General features: G+C 42.4%; 1 protein-coding gene across 9 annotated transcripts in view; it reads left to right on the plus strand.

Annotated features, from left to right (window-relative positions):
- The window catches only part of THRB (thyroid hormone receptor beta), a 167070-nt gene that overhangs the window by 73624 nt on the left and 75577 nt on the right, over nucleotides 1–17869 (plus strand). The window contains exon 1 of one of the 9 annotated variants that reach the window (XM_083824296.1): nucleotides 12715–13382. The exons of 7 other annotated variants lie outside the window; for them this stretch is intronic. The gene's annotated coding sequence lies outside the window, so the exon portion shown is untranslated. Of the gene's footprint in view, nucleotides 1–12714; nucleotides 13383–13957; nucleotides 14317–17869 lie in introns of those variants that run through there. One more of the 9 variants, XM_083824295.1, reaches the window with a different exon arrangement.

Genomic DNA, 17869 nt, shown 5'->3' on the forward strand with positions numbered 1-17869 from the left:
CAAGTAGTTGCAGTACAAGTGATTTTATATTTCTGATTCCCCCGTTGTCTCTAGAGCTGATTTTTGTAGGGAAGAAACGGATGTCAGTGACGAGTATTAAGACTGAATGCAGCCAGAATTGAGGGGGAGGAGAGGCCGTGTATCCACCGGGGCCACTCCTGTGCCGTGTTTCTGGGAGCTTAGGCAGGCAGCGCCAGTGGGAGTAGCTTGACGCACCGGCGAAAGGAGACTGGGGAGCAGAAGATCTGTCTTAGACAAATACATCTCTTCAGGTGCTGCAGAGATGAAGTTTTTGTCATGTTCCTTTTCACCACCGAAATATTCCAAATGTCATCTGTTACTTTACATTAAAAGCATGTAGGGAAGTGATGGAGGAAGATTACTCGGGGTCCTAACTTTTCTGAATCTCTCATTTTTATGCATTTGTCTTCTGAGATGCATGGTATGTGAAGTCTCAATATGCTTCTGTTCTTAAACACTAAGAAAAATAATTCGGAGAGAATTAGATCTGTTTTTCTTCCGTCTCTAAGGAAATGCTTGTGTTCTGAAAAGGTTGTAGCAGCACCGTGCTGTGTAATGGTTCTGCCGTCCTTGTGAAACGAGATGTACTTTGTCCTTTTAAAATTAGAACTACTTAAGAGATGCCGCAATTATTGTGAAATTGCAAATCATCTTTCTCCTAAGAGGAGGTGATTTTCTTCGCTGAAGGAAAGTTGGAATTAATAAGTGCATAATCGATGAAAATAGTCATAATGTCATAATGAGCATTGAAGTTCATATCTGCGGGAATAAATGATAGTGGACAGGGCAGGAACAAAAGGGGGGTCAAACTTCGCAGCCAGCGTTCTCTTTCTTCTGTCTTGAGGCTGAATTGTTGTATAACCAGGTAGTGGTGTAAGGTGTGTTTCACTGCTTAAAAGAGAAAAAAATAAATGAGATAGAAAGTGAACTGAAGATTGGAGGGGAAAAAGACAAAGAACAAGGAAAAGGTTATAATCAGTAGTTAATGTTTTAAATTAATATATTTCTATGTCTGTTTCTAAGTATAATTTCTGGGTAGTACCTTGAGCCTACAGTCACAAGAAGTCTTCTGCCCTTCTGCTCATGTCACTGGTGTAGTTACATGAGCTGTGCCTACTCCATATTGAGCAACCAGCGCAAGAAAGGTAAAGGATCGGCCAACCCTTGCTATTTCGTTCTGGCTGTTGCTTGAAAATCACTTCAGTAACCAGCAGAAGCTTTCAGGCTCCTCCTGTGTCGAGGCTGAGCACTCGTCTGCCAGGGAGGACAGCGGCTGAGGACCTCAGCAGGGTGGGTGGAGGTGTCCCGGCACTGACTGCGGTGGGCTCCAGCGGGGGTCAAGTAGCGTCTGTGTGCAGTGGTTAAAGAGGGCACAGGGATTTTGCCCACGCTGACCAAGCTGGCTCTTGTTCCTGCTGCTTGCATGCCCTGCAGCTTTCCCACCACTGGGAGCACGGCCATCTCATGTCCCCTTCATGTGTGCAAGGATGGTCAGAGGTACCCTGAACTCATCACCTCTCACCACAGTTGCGGAGGTTTGAGGTAACATCAGGTTTTTAGCTGGCTTTAATCGGCCTGCCGAAGGTGCTTCGTTTTCCCTGTTTAAAACAAGGAGGATATTGGGATTCTTGAAGGAGAGGCTACCAGATATTATTTTCTCATTGTAAAACAATGTCTTTTTTTTCCTGGCTTTTATCTTGGAAATCAGCAAACGGTTTTGGCTGATGTCAGAAACAAAATAGCCTGAGGCAGACATCCAACATGGAAAGTTTCAGCCCAAACAATTAGTCTGGCAAAATTATAAGCAAGTGAAAATTGGATCTTATGGGAAGCATTGGATAATCCTTGGTAACAGGCTGTTACAGTTGCCACCTATGTGTATTGAATCTGCAGGAAAACCTTCTTTTGAACATAGGTGCAAATAGCACACACCTGAATCATAGGATCATTCAGGTTGGAAAAGACCTCCAAGATCATCTGCTCCAACCATCCCCCTACCACCAATGTCACCACTAAACCATGTCCCTAAGCACCACGTCCAACCTTCCCTTAAACACCCCCAGGGACGGTGACTCCACCACCTCCCTGGGCAACCCGTCCCAGTGCCTGACTACTCTTTCTGAGAAGAAATGTCTCCTCATTGCCAACCTGAACCTCCCCTGGCACAACTTGAGGCCGTTCCCTCTAGGCCTATCACTGGTTATCTGTGAGAAGAGGCCGACCCCCAGCTCCCCACACCTTCCTTTCAGGCAGTTGTAGAGAGCAATAAGGTCACCCCTGAGCCTCCTCCAGACTGAACAACCCCAGCTCCCTCAGCTGCTCCTCACAGGACTTGTGCTCCAGGCCCTTCACCAGCCTTGTAGCCCTGCTCTGGCTTCCAACTGTTCAGCAGATACTTCAGACTCAGTCTGTTCAGCAAAGCATTCTGCTGAATTGCGTATCACTTAATTAAATAATCCTCCTTAGTGCACAAGAATTACTCTGTCTTAATATGGCTGCAGCTAATTGCATGTTGTTAAACCTGTTAGTTGGTTATCAACTATTTGCCTAGTTTCAGTTTTAGAACAGCAAACTGAGGACCAAATGCTTAGTGTCATTTATAACCATTACTACTAGACATATTAGAATAATTATAACGTGTAAATCCTTAAAAAAGTATAAAATCTAAAATCCTCAAAAATGTATAGTGAATTTATCTTATAAAAGGTCAGAAACTGAAATGCTGGTGTGACATAGAAAGCTGCATTGCAATTAATTCAGGAAAACAATAACTTAGCAGAAAGCCTTCGGTCTTTATTCTTCTAATACATAATTTCGGCTATTTTCACATTGCGTTGTTCTCAGCAAGAGGCAGAGGAAGGCTTTGGCTGAATATTCCCTACCCCTAGCTAAAAAATTCTGTTGTTTTCATTACGTTTCCCTCACATAATCATTCACTATTAATTTCAAAATGACTTTGATACTTTTTCTTTTTGCGTGCGTGTCCTAAACAGTAAGCTGATCCAAAACAAAATGTGATTTATTGCCCTATGACCTTACACCCAACTTTTCTTTCTGGAAAGCAGCATATGAACCTGGGTGTTAACTGCAGCTTGAGCACAGATAACTCTCCTCCTGAGTATGCTGCTCTGGCTGCAGCCCGGGACATATACCCGTTTATGGGGACAGTCTTTTCACAGTGTTACCAGTAGAGCTGTATACATTTGGGTGGCCTGATTGAACCCAGAAAATCGATGTCCAGCGTTAAACAACTGGATTTGGGACTTGATTCCAGGAACCCCTGCTACTTAGCTCTCTGGTAGATACTTGCTGTTTAGGGCATATAAGAGGGAAAGAATTAAAAGAAAAAAATAAAGTAGAGCATGTGGAAATTCATTGTCTGTGCATGGCCCATATGATCAAAGCCTGCTGGAAACCTTTCATAAGAGAAATGATGCGCAGTTAAAATGGTAATTTGCTGTCTGTGTAACTTCTGTAGGGAGAGGAAAGGTGGGCTGCTGGATCTTCAGATGGTTGCAGTGAGAATGGTGGTGACTTTTCTGGTTTTACTCACTGTCCTGGCACAGGATGATGGCTTGGCCAAGCTTTTCCTCCTCCACCAGCCTTTCAAAGTGTGCAGAGCCCAGGATCGTTTTGCTCAAGCACGATGGCACCATGCCTTGCAGTCAGTCCTAGCATGATGGGAAGTGATGGGAGAGAAAATGAGAAGGAGGCAGCGGTGGGGCAAGGAGAGAAGGAGTACAGCCATACTGCAGTGTTTTGTGGAGCAAAGGGTCACACAGCAGGGGAGAAGCTGACTCTCGTGCACTGAGATCTGCACCACACGTGCCGATCGTGGTCAGTGGCCTCCCCACGTGCAGGTCTGCATACTGCAAGTGGTTAAGGCTTGCCAGCAAAGGACTGACTCTGGACGAAAGTGAAGGCTGACTGTTTTTGGCAGGGAATCCCCACTCCTTGCAGAGCCACTTGGAGACTTGCAAAGACCATGAATCTTGCAGTCTTTTCCTTTGTGGGGCTTTAAAGGTGGATGGCAGATGGAGTAAGTTCCCTTGGTTATTCAGTTCCGCAACTAAACCTGCTTTTCATTTGTGCCTGTGTGAGCTCATTCATTTGCATTCTGGTACTGCGCTCTCTTTCTTTTTTCTTCCCTTGATTGTCTTATTGTGGATCCCCCCGCTCCAGTATCATACCTCTAAGTCCATGCAGACGTGGGGCGGTGATACCTGTTCCCCGTACAGGCTGGTGGAAGTGTCGGCAGTCCCATGGAAGGGGCCGTGAGGGCCTGAATCCAAGATGTCACTCGAGGGTGAAGGCTGTGTCCTGGCAGGTGCCCTCAGCCCGATGCGGGGCCGTCTAGACACGTTAGCCTAACGAGGACTTCATACCGAGCTCAGCCCTTCCGTGCAGGGCAAGGCATGCTGGCAAGGGACCAGGACTTCCCAGCAGTATCATCCAGCCCTGCCCAGGATGTGTTAGGGCCTCGTAAACCTCTTATGCCTGTTCTTAACATAGTTCTGGGTGGCGGTGGTTGGTATTTTCATTTGGAATGGCTGATTCTTAGGTTCCTTCAATAGTTTTGTTTCTAGCATTCCTTGCTACAGTTTATTACATATATTGCATATTTAAAACTTCCCTGTGGTCCCCACTGTTCTGCAGCAAACTGTACACCCCAATAGATGGGGTCTGCACTTTCCCACAAATTCTTTGCCCCATCTGTTTTCAGATTAAGTGATGATGGAGGAAGAGGGAGGGTGCAGGGAAAGAATAGCATAATAAAACTCTTCTGTTGCATCACTTATAATTCTCAAAGAATGTTCATAAAAATTGATGTTGCTTCTCTTCAAGCTGCTGGGGGGCACAAATCTTTAGTCAATTAAACCCTTATTTGGGGATTATTTTTTTTTTCCAGCAAGACTTTTTAAATGTCTTTATGCTGTTACATGTGTCTGGTGTCATTTTACTAGCTAAAATAATCAGACAGCTTTTGCATATTTGTAGGTATATACTAGATAAGCAAGTAAGAATAGGAAACATGAAAATATTGTTCAAATTAGGAATTAAAAGTTGATGTAATCTGAATGTGAACCACCTGAGCTGGAATTGTCTGACTAGCTTAGGTCACGCAATGGGAAAAATAATGAAAAGGAAATGTAAGTATATTTGAAATACTTTCCAGATAGAATATTCAGCAATTCTGGGTAAAGCAGAATATTATCTAAAACTCAGTATTGTGTTTTTTTTTTTTTTTTTTTGATCATCCCTTCCATTATTACAGGGTCAATCAAGATAAAATAAGATCTGTGAGCCTCCATTTTCCCTGCTAGCTGTAAAATGCTATCCTGGTAATTTGTTCTTGAGCAGGTGAATGTGGCTGTTCTTACTGTAGTTCTAATTTTCATTTTGAATAGAGATACTAATCTGGCAAACTGTACTTGATTTGTATTTTAAAAAAATAACAAAGACGAAACAGACTGGTAGAATATAGGCCATACAGGAATAAATGTATCTAAAGATATTAGATCCTTTTCATAACAGGTCATCCCTTTTTCTCAGCGTAGTTTGTGCTACTGCTTTTTTCCCTCCTTTTCAGTTCCGTTGAGGGCTGGTATCCTGAGAAGACCTCCATTCCTTGCACTTTGTGTCTGACCTCCCAACAGCAGTACTTGTTTACCTAGAGAGATAATTGTTTTCTGGAGAGCATCCAGCTGATAACTTACTTTTTCATTAGACCCCTTTTTCCTATTAGTTATCTCCTGTTAGTCGATCTGTGTCATTTGATAAAACTAATTAGGTAATAAAAGACTGTTTCTGAACTCCTCCCTTTAATTTTGGCATGGTGAAATGTACTTCTTGGCACCTTACTCTCTCCTCATAAAGACAGCCTTCAGTTGACAAACAATTTTAATCCAAAAGAAAACAAGCCAGTTCACTCATCCTCTCTTGATATATCTTTTTGCCAAAACAAAATAGTTCCTAACAAATTATTTGTACCGAAGATAGTGACATAACCCTGGCTCTGTTTTAGAGTTTTGCAAATGTTTGCAGAGCATCTCAGGAGGCCGGACTAAAAATACTCAATGAAACCATTCAGCATTCTACTAAGAGCGTTTTGTTTCCTAGGGCTTTCCTCCCTTCAGAAAGTGCCCTCCCACAGCTGCGTACCATTTATTAGAAGGTGATGCAGCTATAAGGTAGAAGCATCACATTTTATAGTTTATATGAAAATTTAGCCTAATGTTTACATGTCCTTTTTGGAAAAAGGAAACGTGTTTTGTTAAAAAGCAATTCCAGTGAAAGGAAGGTTTATTTATAGCTTCAAGTTGAAATACACCCATGCAAAGGGAAAGAACCTCATCAGGTTACCCTTTTTTTTCAATTTGAAGGTTTGAAGTGTCATGATATGCAGCATTTCAAGGACAGATAGCAAGGAATTGCCATTTCTACATGGTCAATGATCTCTGTTAGATCCTAGTGTAGTAGAAATTGCCCAAGGATGCTGGTGGATTTTTTTTGTTGTTGTTGCTGCATGTGTGCACCCCAGGAAGAAGATGGTCTCAAAGCTTGTGGAGTATGGAAATATCCCTGTTCACCTCAGATTCTTAGATGAAGCTAATTGTCTAACCCCACATGCTCTGCTAAGAAATTGAGATCTGCAGGAATCACTGCAGTGCTCCAGAAGTTGGAAATATACCTTGGATCCATAAGGGTCCTAACACCCAACCCACCTGAAACTGGAGGGAAAACATTGTCCGGGTTCAAAATGTTTTAGAATGAGCAAATCGGTTCGTGTAGGGATTTCCAAAAGTTGGTATCTAGCCTGGCTGATGCTACACGTGACCTCCCACTAGGTCCAGAGCAGCTGACAGAGGCCAGGGAGGATACTAGAGGTCATGTGTGGACAACTGAGTTGGACTCTTACCTAGTCTGGGTCTCTATCTCAGCATAATCTCAGCTTAAAAAAAGTTTTTCCAAGCCAGTGAAATTAGACTAATAGAAGGATCTCTTCAGAATCCAGCCTGTGTTTTACACTCAGATATGTCCTGTCTCTTAGAAGAGTGACTTCTGCCTGTTTATTATTTAGTGTTAAATGCAACCAGCATTTTGGTCAGGTCTGAAGAAATGCTTTGATATTAGTTGCATTTTTCCTGTGCACTAGATTTACTTCCATGTCAGAAATGTGAACCGTGGGGATGTTCAGAATCCTTTTTGCTAGCAGAGGTTTGGAGTACTACATCTTCAGGGAAGCAAGAGCCCCAGAATAGCAGGATATGAAATTTTAAAATCAGTGGTACGATAAACTCAGATAGTATCAGGGCATGTGTGTAAGTGAATCATATGATAAATAAATTATGGGAGCGATAGTGAGATGCAGTTACAGCAGTAAGAAGTGACTGATTTCAAATGAAAGAAAAAATGAGGTTTGTACTTCTGTTTGTCCTAATTGGATTTGGAAAAAGTTTTGACTTGCTTTCTGCTCCTGAACATTTTTTTGTATCCCCTCTAAATGCATTTATATCCAACTCTGACTCAGGGGCATTTAGCTAAGATGCCTGAAATGGTTCTTATGCTCTGGCACTGCTGCTTTTCCTATCAGGAACACTCCTGGGCTGTTGAAATTTATGTAGACCATAGTAATGTAAGCTAAAACTTTTGGCTGTTTTGGTGAGTTCACCTTGTGTACTCAAGCGGATTTGATTCTGTGTTTCTAGTATTAAACACAGAAACTTCCAAAGCAAGTGCCAGTTACCACTGCTAGTGAATTATAGTCATGGGCTGGCCAGCTGTGGTGTCAAATCTGATAACTACCTTATACTCAAGACCAAGCCTGTTTACCTTGTGTGCTTTCATTTAATATACTGTCCATTTTCACTTCAGGTTTCCCAGCCCTCCTGGCTGAAATTCAGTGCCACGGGAAGACCGTAGGAAAGCCCTGCATGAGTTGTTCCAGTGCCAAGTGGTGCGTTGGTGGCTTACATCGAGCGTGGCGTCACTTGTGTCTTACTGTGGGCAAATCCTCCAGGAGTGTAGATTTGCTAAGAGGTAGTGCTGAGGGTCTCTGTCCCCACGCAGCTCTGCAGTGCTCAGCAGCGTGACACCCATCCCTGGGCAGGCTGAGCGCTGTCTGCCTGCCCTGCGATGCATCAGGGTGCCAGAGGTGCTCCTGTCGGCAGGGGCTTGGGCTCTTGCTGGCCTGACACCAAAACAAGGGCACAGACAGGGAGCAGAGGAGGCTCCAGCACAGTTTTGAATGGAGTTGCTACTGGTTTCTCTGCCTCGACTAAAGGTTGAGCCTAAAAAATTCCGCATCTGTTGAGATCAGGGCAAGGGACAGAGACTGCCCGGCGTTTGCAGCTGCCATCCTGCCCTGGGCAGCACGGCAGTAAGTGAGAAGGTGCCGTGGAGCAGGAGCGCTGCTGTGGGCATCCAGGCAGGAGCTGGCGTAGCACTTTGCTGCTTTTTTGTCCGGACAGGGTGAGAGCACTCCCCTGCCCACTGCTGGTCCGTGCTGACAGAGGGTACCAGGGACGGGACAAGCAAACCTCTTCATCCCCAGCCGGCTCACAAACGGAGGCAATGCGCTTTGATACAGCGCATCCCTGGCAACGCATATGAAAACTCAGCTGTTAATGTACCGTGGATTAAACCACTAATGTCCCTATTTTCACTCCAGTCTTTTATATCACAGACACAATACAGGATGAAGAGTGCAGAGCTGGAGGTGTTACTGGTGAACAAGGAGAGCTGTGTCCTGCTTAGCTGGTAACCTTACAGCTCCTCATGGATTCATGAGAGGTCCTTACACAGTGCGCATGTAGTTGCAGTGACTTCTGCAAGGTTTCTTATACTGCAAGGATTTCTGTTTTGCCATTAGATTTGTTTAAGGTTCAACTAAGTTGTTCCTAGGTAAGGCAATTCTTGCGATTTTTTCTGAATGAACAAATCACAGAAGTACCTAAACCTGTTAGGAGGTTTTAACAGGAAGAAATAACTTTGTTTCCCTGTTGTGCTAATGTGAGCTTTGTTGGCAATTCAGTAGTGAATAACATTTTGCAGTGCTTTTGTCTGATACTAAAAAAATACAGTCTTTTCAGACATATGCCAAAGTTACATGGAATACAAATAAAAGCTAAAATTCAGCATATCTCTTGCAAAGAAAGATGAAAATGGAAGGAAAATATACTAAATCAAGGTGCAAGTGAGATGTGACAGTGGCTTTCTTTGTGAAATTTAAGGCAGACAGGGAAACGTGATAAAAGCTAAATAATAGCTAGTACTAGTAAACAGTATTTGTCTTCAAAGGGCCATAAAGATTTTTATGAATTCCAAAAGATCCATCAGAGGGAGGGATGGTGGGTTAGTTTACAGATACTGCAGCTGAAGCAAAGAAAGAACTGTCCATAGCAGAGCCCAAATGAGATATGACTGAGGTACTCCAGGTCTCCAGCCTTGTTCTCCAGCTGTTTGACTGTCACACCAGACTGACACCAAAATGTCAGGAAGGTCTACAAGTTCTTTCCGATTTTTAACTTGTTTAGCAACATCGGTTCTCCGTAACAGACATCGTTTGTACTGCAGATGCATAAAAGTGGATTTAGTGTGTCTGCTTCCAAATATATTATATTTTTAGGAACTGTAGAATTTTCCCCTGTTCTTAACCATTTCCTGTGGTTTTATTTTGGACTGTGATGCATGAAGAAGGCTATTTGTGTGATGTAGCTATGAGAATAGAAATGGTACGTCCTGAGTTTACAGATACAGGTCAGGATGATGATCAGTCCTTTAAGCATGATAAGAACAGGTGAATTTCCCCATCTGCAAAATAATATTTGTCTTATCAGAAGCATGTAGGAGGTGTGAGGCTGTGCTGAGATTTGAAAAGCAGTGTAGGATCCATGTAGTAAAAGTGATGTTAAATCAGTGAGAATGGTGTGACGGCATCCACCTGTGGTAAGCAGTGAGCGAATTAAGCTAAATGGAAACAAGACAGGGTGGAATGACTGTTAAGACATGGAGGTAATTGAGAACAATTAAGTCTGTGTAGACAAGATCTACATAGGCTATTTGGACTGAGTGGTATTATATGAGTAAAGCATGCAGGATTAGACCCATTGTTCATAGGTTTACCTTATGCTTTAAACTGTGTGGATGAATGGTGTTACACAAATGTTAGTCATAATTATTATTTAATTATGACCACATGTTTACTTTGAACATAGTCCTATACTTAATATGTAAGGAAGCCAGGATAATACTGCAGCTTTGGTGTGCGAGGTCCTGTTTGCTAAGGAGTGTTTTGCTCATGGCTTTTCCTTTTGAATGATGAAAAAGACTTCCCAGACTATGAAGCTGCACTGGTTGTGGTATGTAATGGGCTTTAATAAAAATACCATCAACTAGAACATTTTGAAACAGATGTATCTCAGATAGCATTAATTTTAATTACTTAGCATTTTATTAAATGTGCTGTTTGTATATCACTTCAAGATATCTCAGATGCCAGTATTTCATTCTGGTTACATTGAGAGTGCAGAAAGCAAATCTCATGGTATGATTCATAAGATGAGCAGTGCTACAGAATTTCTATAATTCATGTGTTGCTACTTGCATTTGCATTTAAATCTTTAAAATGTTATAAAATTTCAGATTCTTTAAACATTAATCTTTTTTTTTTTTTCATTTCTAACAAGAATGAAGTTATTCCTTCTTTAACCCCGTTTTGAGGTTTTCCTTTTCTCAGATCTTCCATTTCAAATGCTGTGGAAAGCTTGAGATAAGCCTGTGGGTGGCTAAAGATATAAGTAGTGAAAAGAGCTTACTTTTTTTTTCTTTCCTTTTTTCTTTTTTTTTCTTTTTCTTTTTTTTCTTTCTTTTTTAAATTTTTTTTCTTTTTTTTCTTTTTTTTTCTTTTTTTCTGTTTTTTGAGGAACCTGATAAGAAGCATAATTTGGAGGGGTATATAATGTGTCCTTGGTTGCAAGAGATAGGATGCTGTTCTATCCTTGTTACTAAGTTAATGCTTCTTATAATGGAGAATTTTAGCCTTTACTTTAGGCTACTTCTAGTGCTTTGATCTGAGATATCTCACTCTGCGCCTGGCGTTTTACAGTGATCATGAGCCCTACTGAGAGGGAAAATGACCTGTTTGAGCAGAGGCACAGTAAATGGACTCACAGAAGGGACAGCCTGGTTGATTCAAGAAATACTGGTCTTTCCTTTAATCTAGGAAAAGGAATCTTTCTGTTCCTGACTCCCTGTTCCCAAATCCTGTACAGTGACTGCAGCCCATGTTTTTCTCATGGTTTAAGGCACTTACTTCATACCCTGTGTGCCAGGTAACCCCCCCCCAATGTGCTTGCCCCTCAGTACACCAGCTTGTGAACCCTGCTCACCAGCACATAGAAGATGTACTGTGAGTCTTCTGGCCACGTCCAGCTTGAGGAGACTTAACGCTTAACCATGTTCACCAAAACCACGTACGTCTTCTGTGTCTCAGGCTTTCTGTGCTTTGGTAGCCAGCATGGATTCGGAGTTGTCCCAAATGCCTGTTTACTTTGTGTGAAGATGGCATTTCTAATGACTTTAAAAAAAAAAATCATTTAGAGTAAATGTGCCTTTTCTATTGGAAAAGGGGAAGACATAATGGCTCCAGTAGGAAAGAAGGAACTTCAAATAGACTTTGAACACCTAATACTTTTTTCTCTATCCCCCCGTTTTTATTTTTGAACTTTCATATGGAAAGACATTCTGTTCTAGGTGACCATTCCTACTTGAAAACAAAGGATTTTATTAGAGGTAATCTGTGTTTTATTTGAAAAAATTTCTGCAAGGAAGTTTGGTTTTGAGAAACTATCTCACTCCTTTGGTTTATTATTTTGGTGCAGAAATGAAGGTAAAAATGATTTGTGAATGCAGTTTCCTTGCGAGGGCTTGAGTTTCTGCCCAAGGCTGAAGCGTTCCTTTGCCTTCCCCTGTGTTTTTCCAGCTCTGCCATAGGATTGACTGTCTGAATATTGTAGCGTCAACAGCTCCCTGTGTTTTCACTTGATACAGTTGAGCGAAAGTTTTGACATTCAGCTGAAATGTTTGAGGAGCCATTACCAGCATAATTCTGCTTCTTAAGTAAATCTCATCTTGGTGCTTGAAATCTAAATGGATTAATATTTTTAATGTCTTGTTTACAATGCTGCCTATGAAAGCCTGTATTTGTCTACTTGCCAGCCTTCCTTCTTGGCCAGGAACCGCTCTGGCTTGAATCTCCACGCTGGGCTCCCATCCATTTTCCTTGAGTCTCTCTGGTTCCCTCCCTTTTCCTCAGGGGTTCTCTGGAAGATTGTCAGAAGGGCTTTCATTTCTTGAGCAAGTCAGCTTTTCTGAATATTTCTGTCCCAGCCCTGAATTTTGGAGTTTGCCAACCAACCACAGACGATTCGCCGTGGTGTCGTTACAAAAAACACCTCTTTTCTCAGGTTTTGATGAAAACAAGCCTAAAAACGAACCAGTGTTAGCTTAGCCAGCGGACAGAAAAATTGGTTAAGAGAAAAGAGGCCTGCACTACATGCGCATGTTGACAAGGTGCTTAGCAGGAGTAAAGGTGAGCCGGCAGATAAATCATACCGTTGATTATACACATTAGAGCATGCTACAGTATTTTGCAAGCAGAGCCATGCTAGCTAGCAATGCCAAAAAAAAAAAAAAAAAAAGTAAATTGTGACCACTAGGTGCTGTTGCTGTATCAGCAGATTTTCAGGGGTAGATCGAGCAGTGCCATGAGAAGAGCAGCTCTGGTGGCCTGGGAGGAAAGGTGGCTTGGAAGGAATTGCTGAGGGTCTTCAAGGGTAGGCAGGCTCTTAGAGGATCATCGGGAGGCTGGCTGAGCACAATACAAGGCAAAGCGCTAGAGCAGCAAGCAAGCAAGTTATTAGAGAGTAAAAAACAAGGGGGGTATGATCTCAGACTACATTACAGTGAAATTATGCAGCTGTAGGTATGGTGAACCCTCACTTCTGAGCAGGCCAGCAAACCCTCACTAGTGGTTATTTTGATATGCGATACCCTGATGCTAATCTAAGAAGTCGAATGCAAAACCAAAGAAACCCCAGCAACAATAACAACCCTCAGCCGAGTGCGGAGCACTTGGCAGCCTCGGCTGCCTTCTCAGACACTGGGAGTGAGCGTGAGTGGTGACGGGATGCGAGGTCCGTTCTCTGGGGCGGCTGGAGCTTCACGGGGTCCCCACAACTGGATGTGTGTGAGAGGAAGAGGAGGCATCTCCCCATCGCAGCGCTGAGACCTGTAATCAGACACCCCCTCCCCAAAGAGACAGAAACTTCGGACGAGGGACAGCCTGACCCCGGGAGCAAGTGAGTGACCGTGCGGCTGTGCCTGCAGGATGCTGGTTTCCAAAGGGACTCCAATTTCTGATCCTTAACCTGCCACTGCATTTTTGAAGCATGATATTACTCAAAACGAGATGGATTAACAAAGCAAAGTGATCTTGAAAAACTTTCATGCCAGATATAGGACCTTGCAGATACAGATATCCTTCATATTTTGTAGACTAGAGTGCCTGGCACTTAAAAATTGTAATAGCACTAAAGAGGTAGAAATAGCAGGGATAAGGGAAAAGGAAAATTGGATGTAATAGTTGAAACAGCCAGCTGTTTGACTTCCCTCTATACATTATCGATCATTCTCTCTGCTTTTCAGAAATTATTTCAAGTGAGGGATTCTCAGTATTTAAAGGGAAAAAAAAGAAAAAGCCTCCTTGCCTGTTTCAGACATCAGGATTGCAAGATGAATGTGCAAACACAAGCGTGTGAGTCAGGAAACATGCCAGCGGAGGTGGCTGCATGAGCGCGTCTGTAGGTAAACAGAAATAAAGTTAATTGGCAGTTTTCTTGTATAGCACGGGTAGCCGGAGCCCTGCGCCGTGGAAGAAATTTTCTTTTCCCATTATCCTTCAACGTTCTCTTGGCGGGATTGTCTCAAGGGAAGTGAGTGAGTCAGAAAATATGCCAAGTTCATGTCACGGCTGTTTCGGCATTTCTTTCTCTCACTGGCCTCCAGGAGCTTTATTGGCAAGTGTTTTTAAAGGAAATGTTGGCACAGGAAGGCCTTATTGTTTATGTCATGAAAGTCTCTTGGCGTCTTCTGCCTTGTTATTTTCTGCCTTAAATGGGGAAATTAGGAGTGGGGGGGACTGAGAAAGGAAAAGACCAGAGAAAAAGAGTATCAGCTTCCAGGCTGTTGAGGGTTGCTACCAAACCCGTGCTCCCTACGTGCGGATGTATCGTGGTGAGTCCTCTCTCTGCTTTTTCTCTCTTGCTGCTCTGCAGGCTGTGCTGCAGCCAATGGATCCGTTCCTAAATGCGCGTTTCCTCTTTGTGCTCTTCAAGATGTGGCATTCAGGAAGCTTTTTGAAAGGCAGAAGGCGGCAGAGATCTGTTGGGCTCCCCTCTGCCAGAGCAAGAGCAGGGCGGACGCGGTGCCCAGCCTGGGTCACGTCGCTGCCACCTTCTCGATGGGCTGTCGGGGACAGTCTGTCAGAGGCTTTCAGTTCCGTCAGGGGCTTGCGTGTAAAACACGGTGTGATTTATGGGGCTGGGGGTGGGGGGGGATGTAACTTCTGTGGAACAGATGCGGTGGGTACGGACAGGAACAATAGCGAGATGCTGACATGGTCAGAAATGCTGCTTGGGGAATGTTCAGGCAGAAGGCAAGATCATTCATTTAAATGTAGACATATTCTTAACCAAAAAAAAAAAAAAAAAAAAAAACGAAACCAAACCACCTAATTCATATGCACTTAGGCAATTTTGGCACAAGATAAAAGCATACCAAAAAAAAAAAGTGTCCAGGGCAGTAATATAAGTTACCATAACCTATTGCCCTTAAATTAGGTGAGAGTTGTAAAGGATGCTAAAAGGGAATCAAATATTAACATTTCAAAGAATGTAACAAAACTTGATATTTTGTGACTGGGAAAGTGAAAAGTTAACTCCCTGCCTGTGATATGTCCTGGCAGAAAGACTAAACTAGGTTCATTTTTATCCATGATATTTGCCACACAAATATCATTGTGTGTGGAGCTGAGATTTAGAATAAGAAGTTCTTTCAGGTTAACACAGCGAAGATATGCTGTGTTAAACATAAAATCCCATTTCTTCTGGTTTTGTTACCAGCAGCAAAAAATAAATAAAAATAAAGCATATTTCTCTAAGCTGAATATGGACAAACTGACATCTTAGCCACTTTTCTTCGTACCCAGTTAAACTAAGGATTGTCTGCTGTGGGATTAAATACCTATTTCAAGACTGATGCAGTTTTTGTGATGCGTCTTCAAACACTAAGTATTTGTTGGTACATAATACATCTTTTTATTGTGGCATCTCACATTTTGGTGATGCTTTTTTGGAATGCTGTTTTTCAAAGAAAATAGGGATGATTAATCTTGGCTCTTAAAACCTACATTGTTTCATTTTTCAACTCTTTCATGTGTTTTTGTTTTCTGTCTTACCTATTTATGGGTTTATGCAAAATTCTGTAGTGTATAATAGTTTAATCTGTGAAAGCCCCACCCCCCCTTGCTCCCCCTTCTTGGATTTGTTTTGACCTTGCCTTCACTTTCTGTTAAAACACATGTAAAATTAAAGAAGGCTATTGTAGAGTAAAAGTAGTGTTTGTTTTGTTTTGTAGCGTGCATTTCTAGACCTGAATATTCTTAGAGCTTGCTATTTTTTTTCAGATTTGGGATCTTGGTCAGACAGTTAGAGGAAAAATAACAGACTGCCAGCATTAGAATACAGGGAACTGGAACCTGGATTTTGCTTGGAAAACATCTCCAGAAAGAGTAGCTTTGGCTTTTACTTCTTTGCTTTCAAGTATTTTTAGCAAGGTTGATCTATAGGAATTATTTTGTAAAATTAAAACTGTGGAAAACAGTAGGAAAAAAATCACCCTTGTAGTAAGCATTAGCTGACTTGTATGTAATGTCTTTGAATGAACACAAAACTGTAACAATATAGTCACTTTTAAAAGGAAATTCAAGTTGTTTATAGTGTGCTACAACTGAACTATTTTCAGTATGTTGCAATTATTGTCTAGACTGACAAGCTTTTTCTGTTTTTCTCCGTGTATGCATATATCATATCTTGTGAATATATTTGAATAGTCATAACCATCTCAAAAGATAAAGTCAGTAATATTTGTTGGAATATCACTGTGGATTTTCCTTCTGTAAGGAATCATACATTTCTCTGTTCTAGCTGATAGAAACCTTTGTGCTGTGTTTCTTGCATCTCATGTCATAACATGAGAAAAACCAAACCATAAAACAGGGTGTGAGTAACTGTACTTTGGCCTTTGTCTGCTATCCTCTTTACCAGCCAGCCAAAATTCTTTAGACATTACAGTAAAAACGCAATATTAAATCATCAGCCTATACCTACAGCTCCAGTGTCGAATGCAGCGTGGCAATATTGCTTTATTCCTTTATTTTTATTATCTCTGGTAACAGAACTAGGTAGGAGCACTAGGATGAAATTCTAAATGGAAATATTACAATTCTGATTGAAAAATTCAATTCAAAACCTCTTGGGTGAGATAAGCCAGTGTTAGACGCAGGGGGGCAGTTCCCTGGTGCCCCCTATGTTCTGGGCCAGTGGCTCCGTGGTGGTTGCTGAAGCCAGCGGGTAGGGTGTGCTCCCCAAGAGCCAAGGGCCCCGAAGCCCTCAGCTGTGCCTGGATAGCCTGGGGTCTACAGCTGTCAGGTTTTCAGGCTTTGGTGTCAATGTCCATCTGGGTTGAAGCTGTCCAACAGGCAGCAGGGACAGGGCAGGGGGAGGGAAGGTGATGGTGGGGTGGCTCACAGCCACTCTGATAAGCCTCCTTTCCTTAAGGCATTGCATTTTCCTTCTCTGCCCTATGAAGGTTTGAAGTCATCCATGATCTTGGAAGCCTTCGTTCTGGGCTACTCTTACAGTGATAGGTTCGTTGACTTCCTTTGCGATGAACTCCAAGAAAGCTTCCTTCACCACATCGAGGGCTTTCTCCTCTCTCCCCTTCCCCCGTTTGTTTTTATTGCATTGGAGAAAGAAGTAAAGAAAAAAACGTATGTGGGAAATAATCATCTTTAAAAAATAAATACAAAAAATCATAATTCATGATCATTTCTTCTCTGGCAGCCAGAAAACTCTGTCACATGTGCATAAAGAGCTGACTAGGGTGATGAGTGTTACCGAACTACAGCTACGGGTCAGTGCTGTGAAGTGGAATGAATGGGAATAGCGAGTCAATTACAAGCTGGGATTGTGTTTTTCATCATGCAGGTGGAACAGCATGGCTTAACAGGGAGAAGTCAAAATTTTCAAGTCTGCTCTGGCCCTCCAAGGGAAGAAGTGATTTGGGGGAAAAAAATGTGATCCAGTTATCTACTTGGATCTCCAGAACATTTCAGTAGGCTTCTTTTAGGCTCATAAAGAAGTAAAGCTGCCGTGCGATGAAAGGGAAACTCCTGCCCTGAATTAATAACAGGTTAAAAGTTAGGAAGCAAAGGGGAGTAAATGGTCAAGTTTTACAATGGAGGGAAGTCACCAATGGAGTCCCGTAGGCATCTGTCCAAGAGTCTGGGTGGTTTGATATATGGAAAAGGGGGGCTAAATTGAACTAGTAACGCCTGCTGACAGTGCTAGAGTCAAATGAGAAGAGTTGCAGAGGGATCTCACCGGGTGACTGGGCAATAAAACAGCAGAGGTAATTCAGTGAGAGTAAATATTAAGATTTTTACATGGAGAAGTTATGGTCATGGTGGACTAGCTAGCAGTCAGGCAGAAGGCGATAGTATTTAATA

Source organism: Anser anser, assembly GCF_964211835.1.
Source record: "Anser anser genome assembly, chromosome: 2".
In the NCBI taxonomy this organism is placed as follows: domain Eukaryota; kingdom Metazoa; phylum Chordata; class Aves; order Anseriformes; family Anatidae; genus Anser; species Anser anser.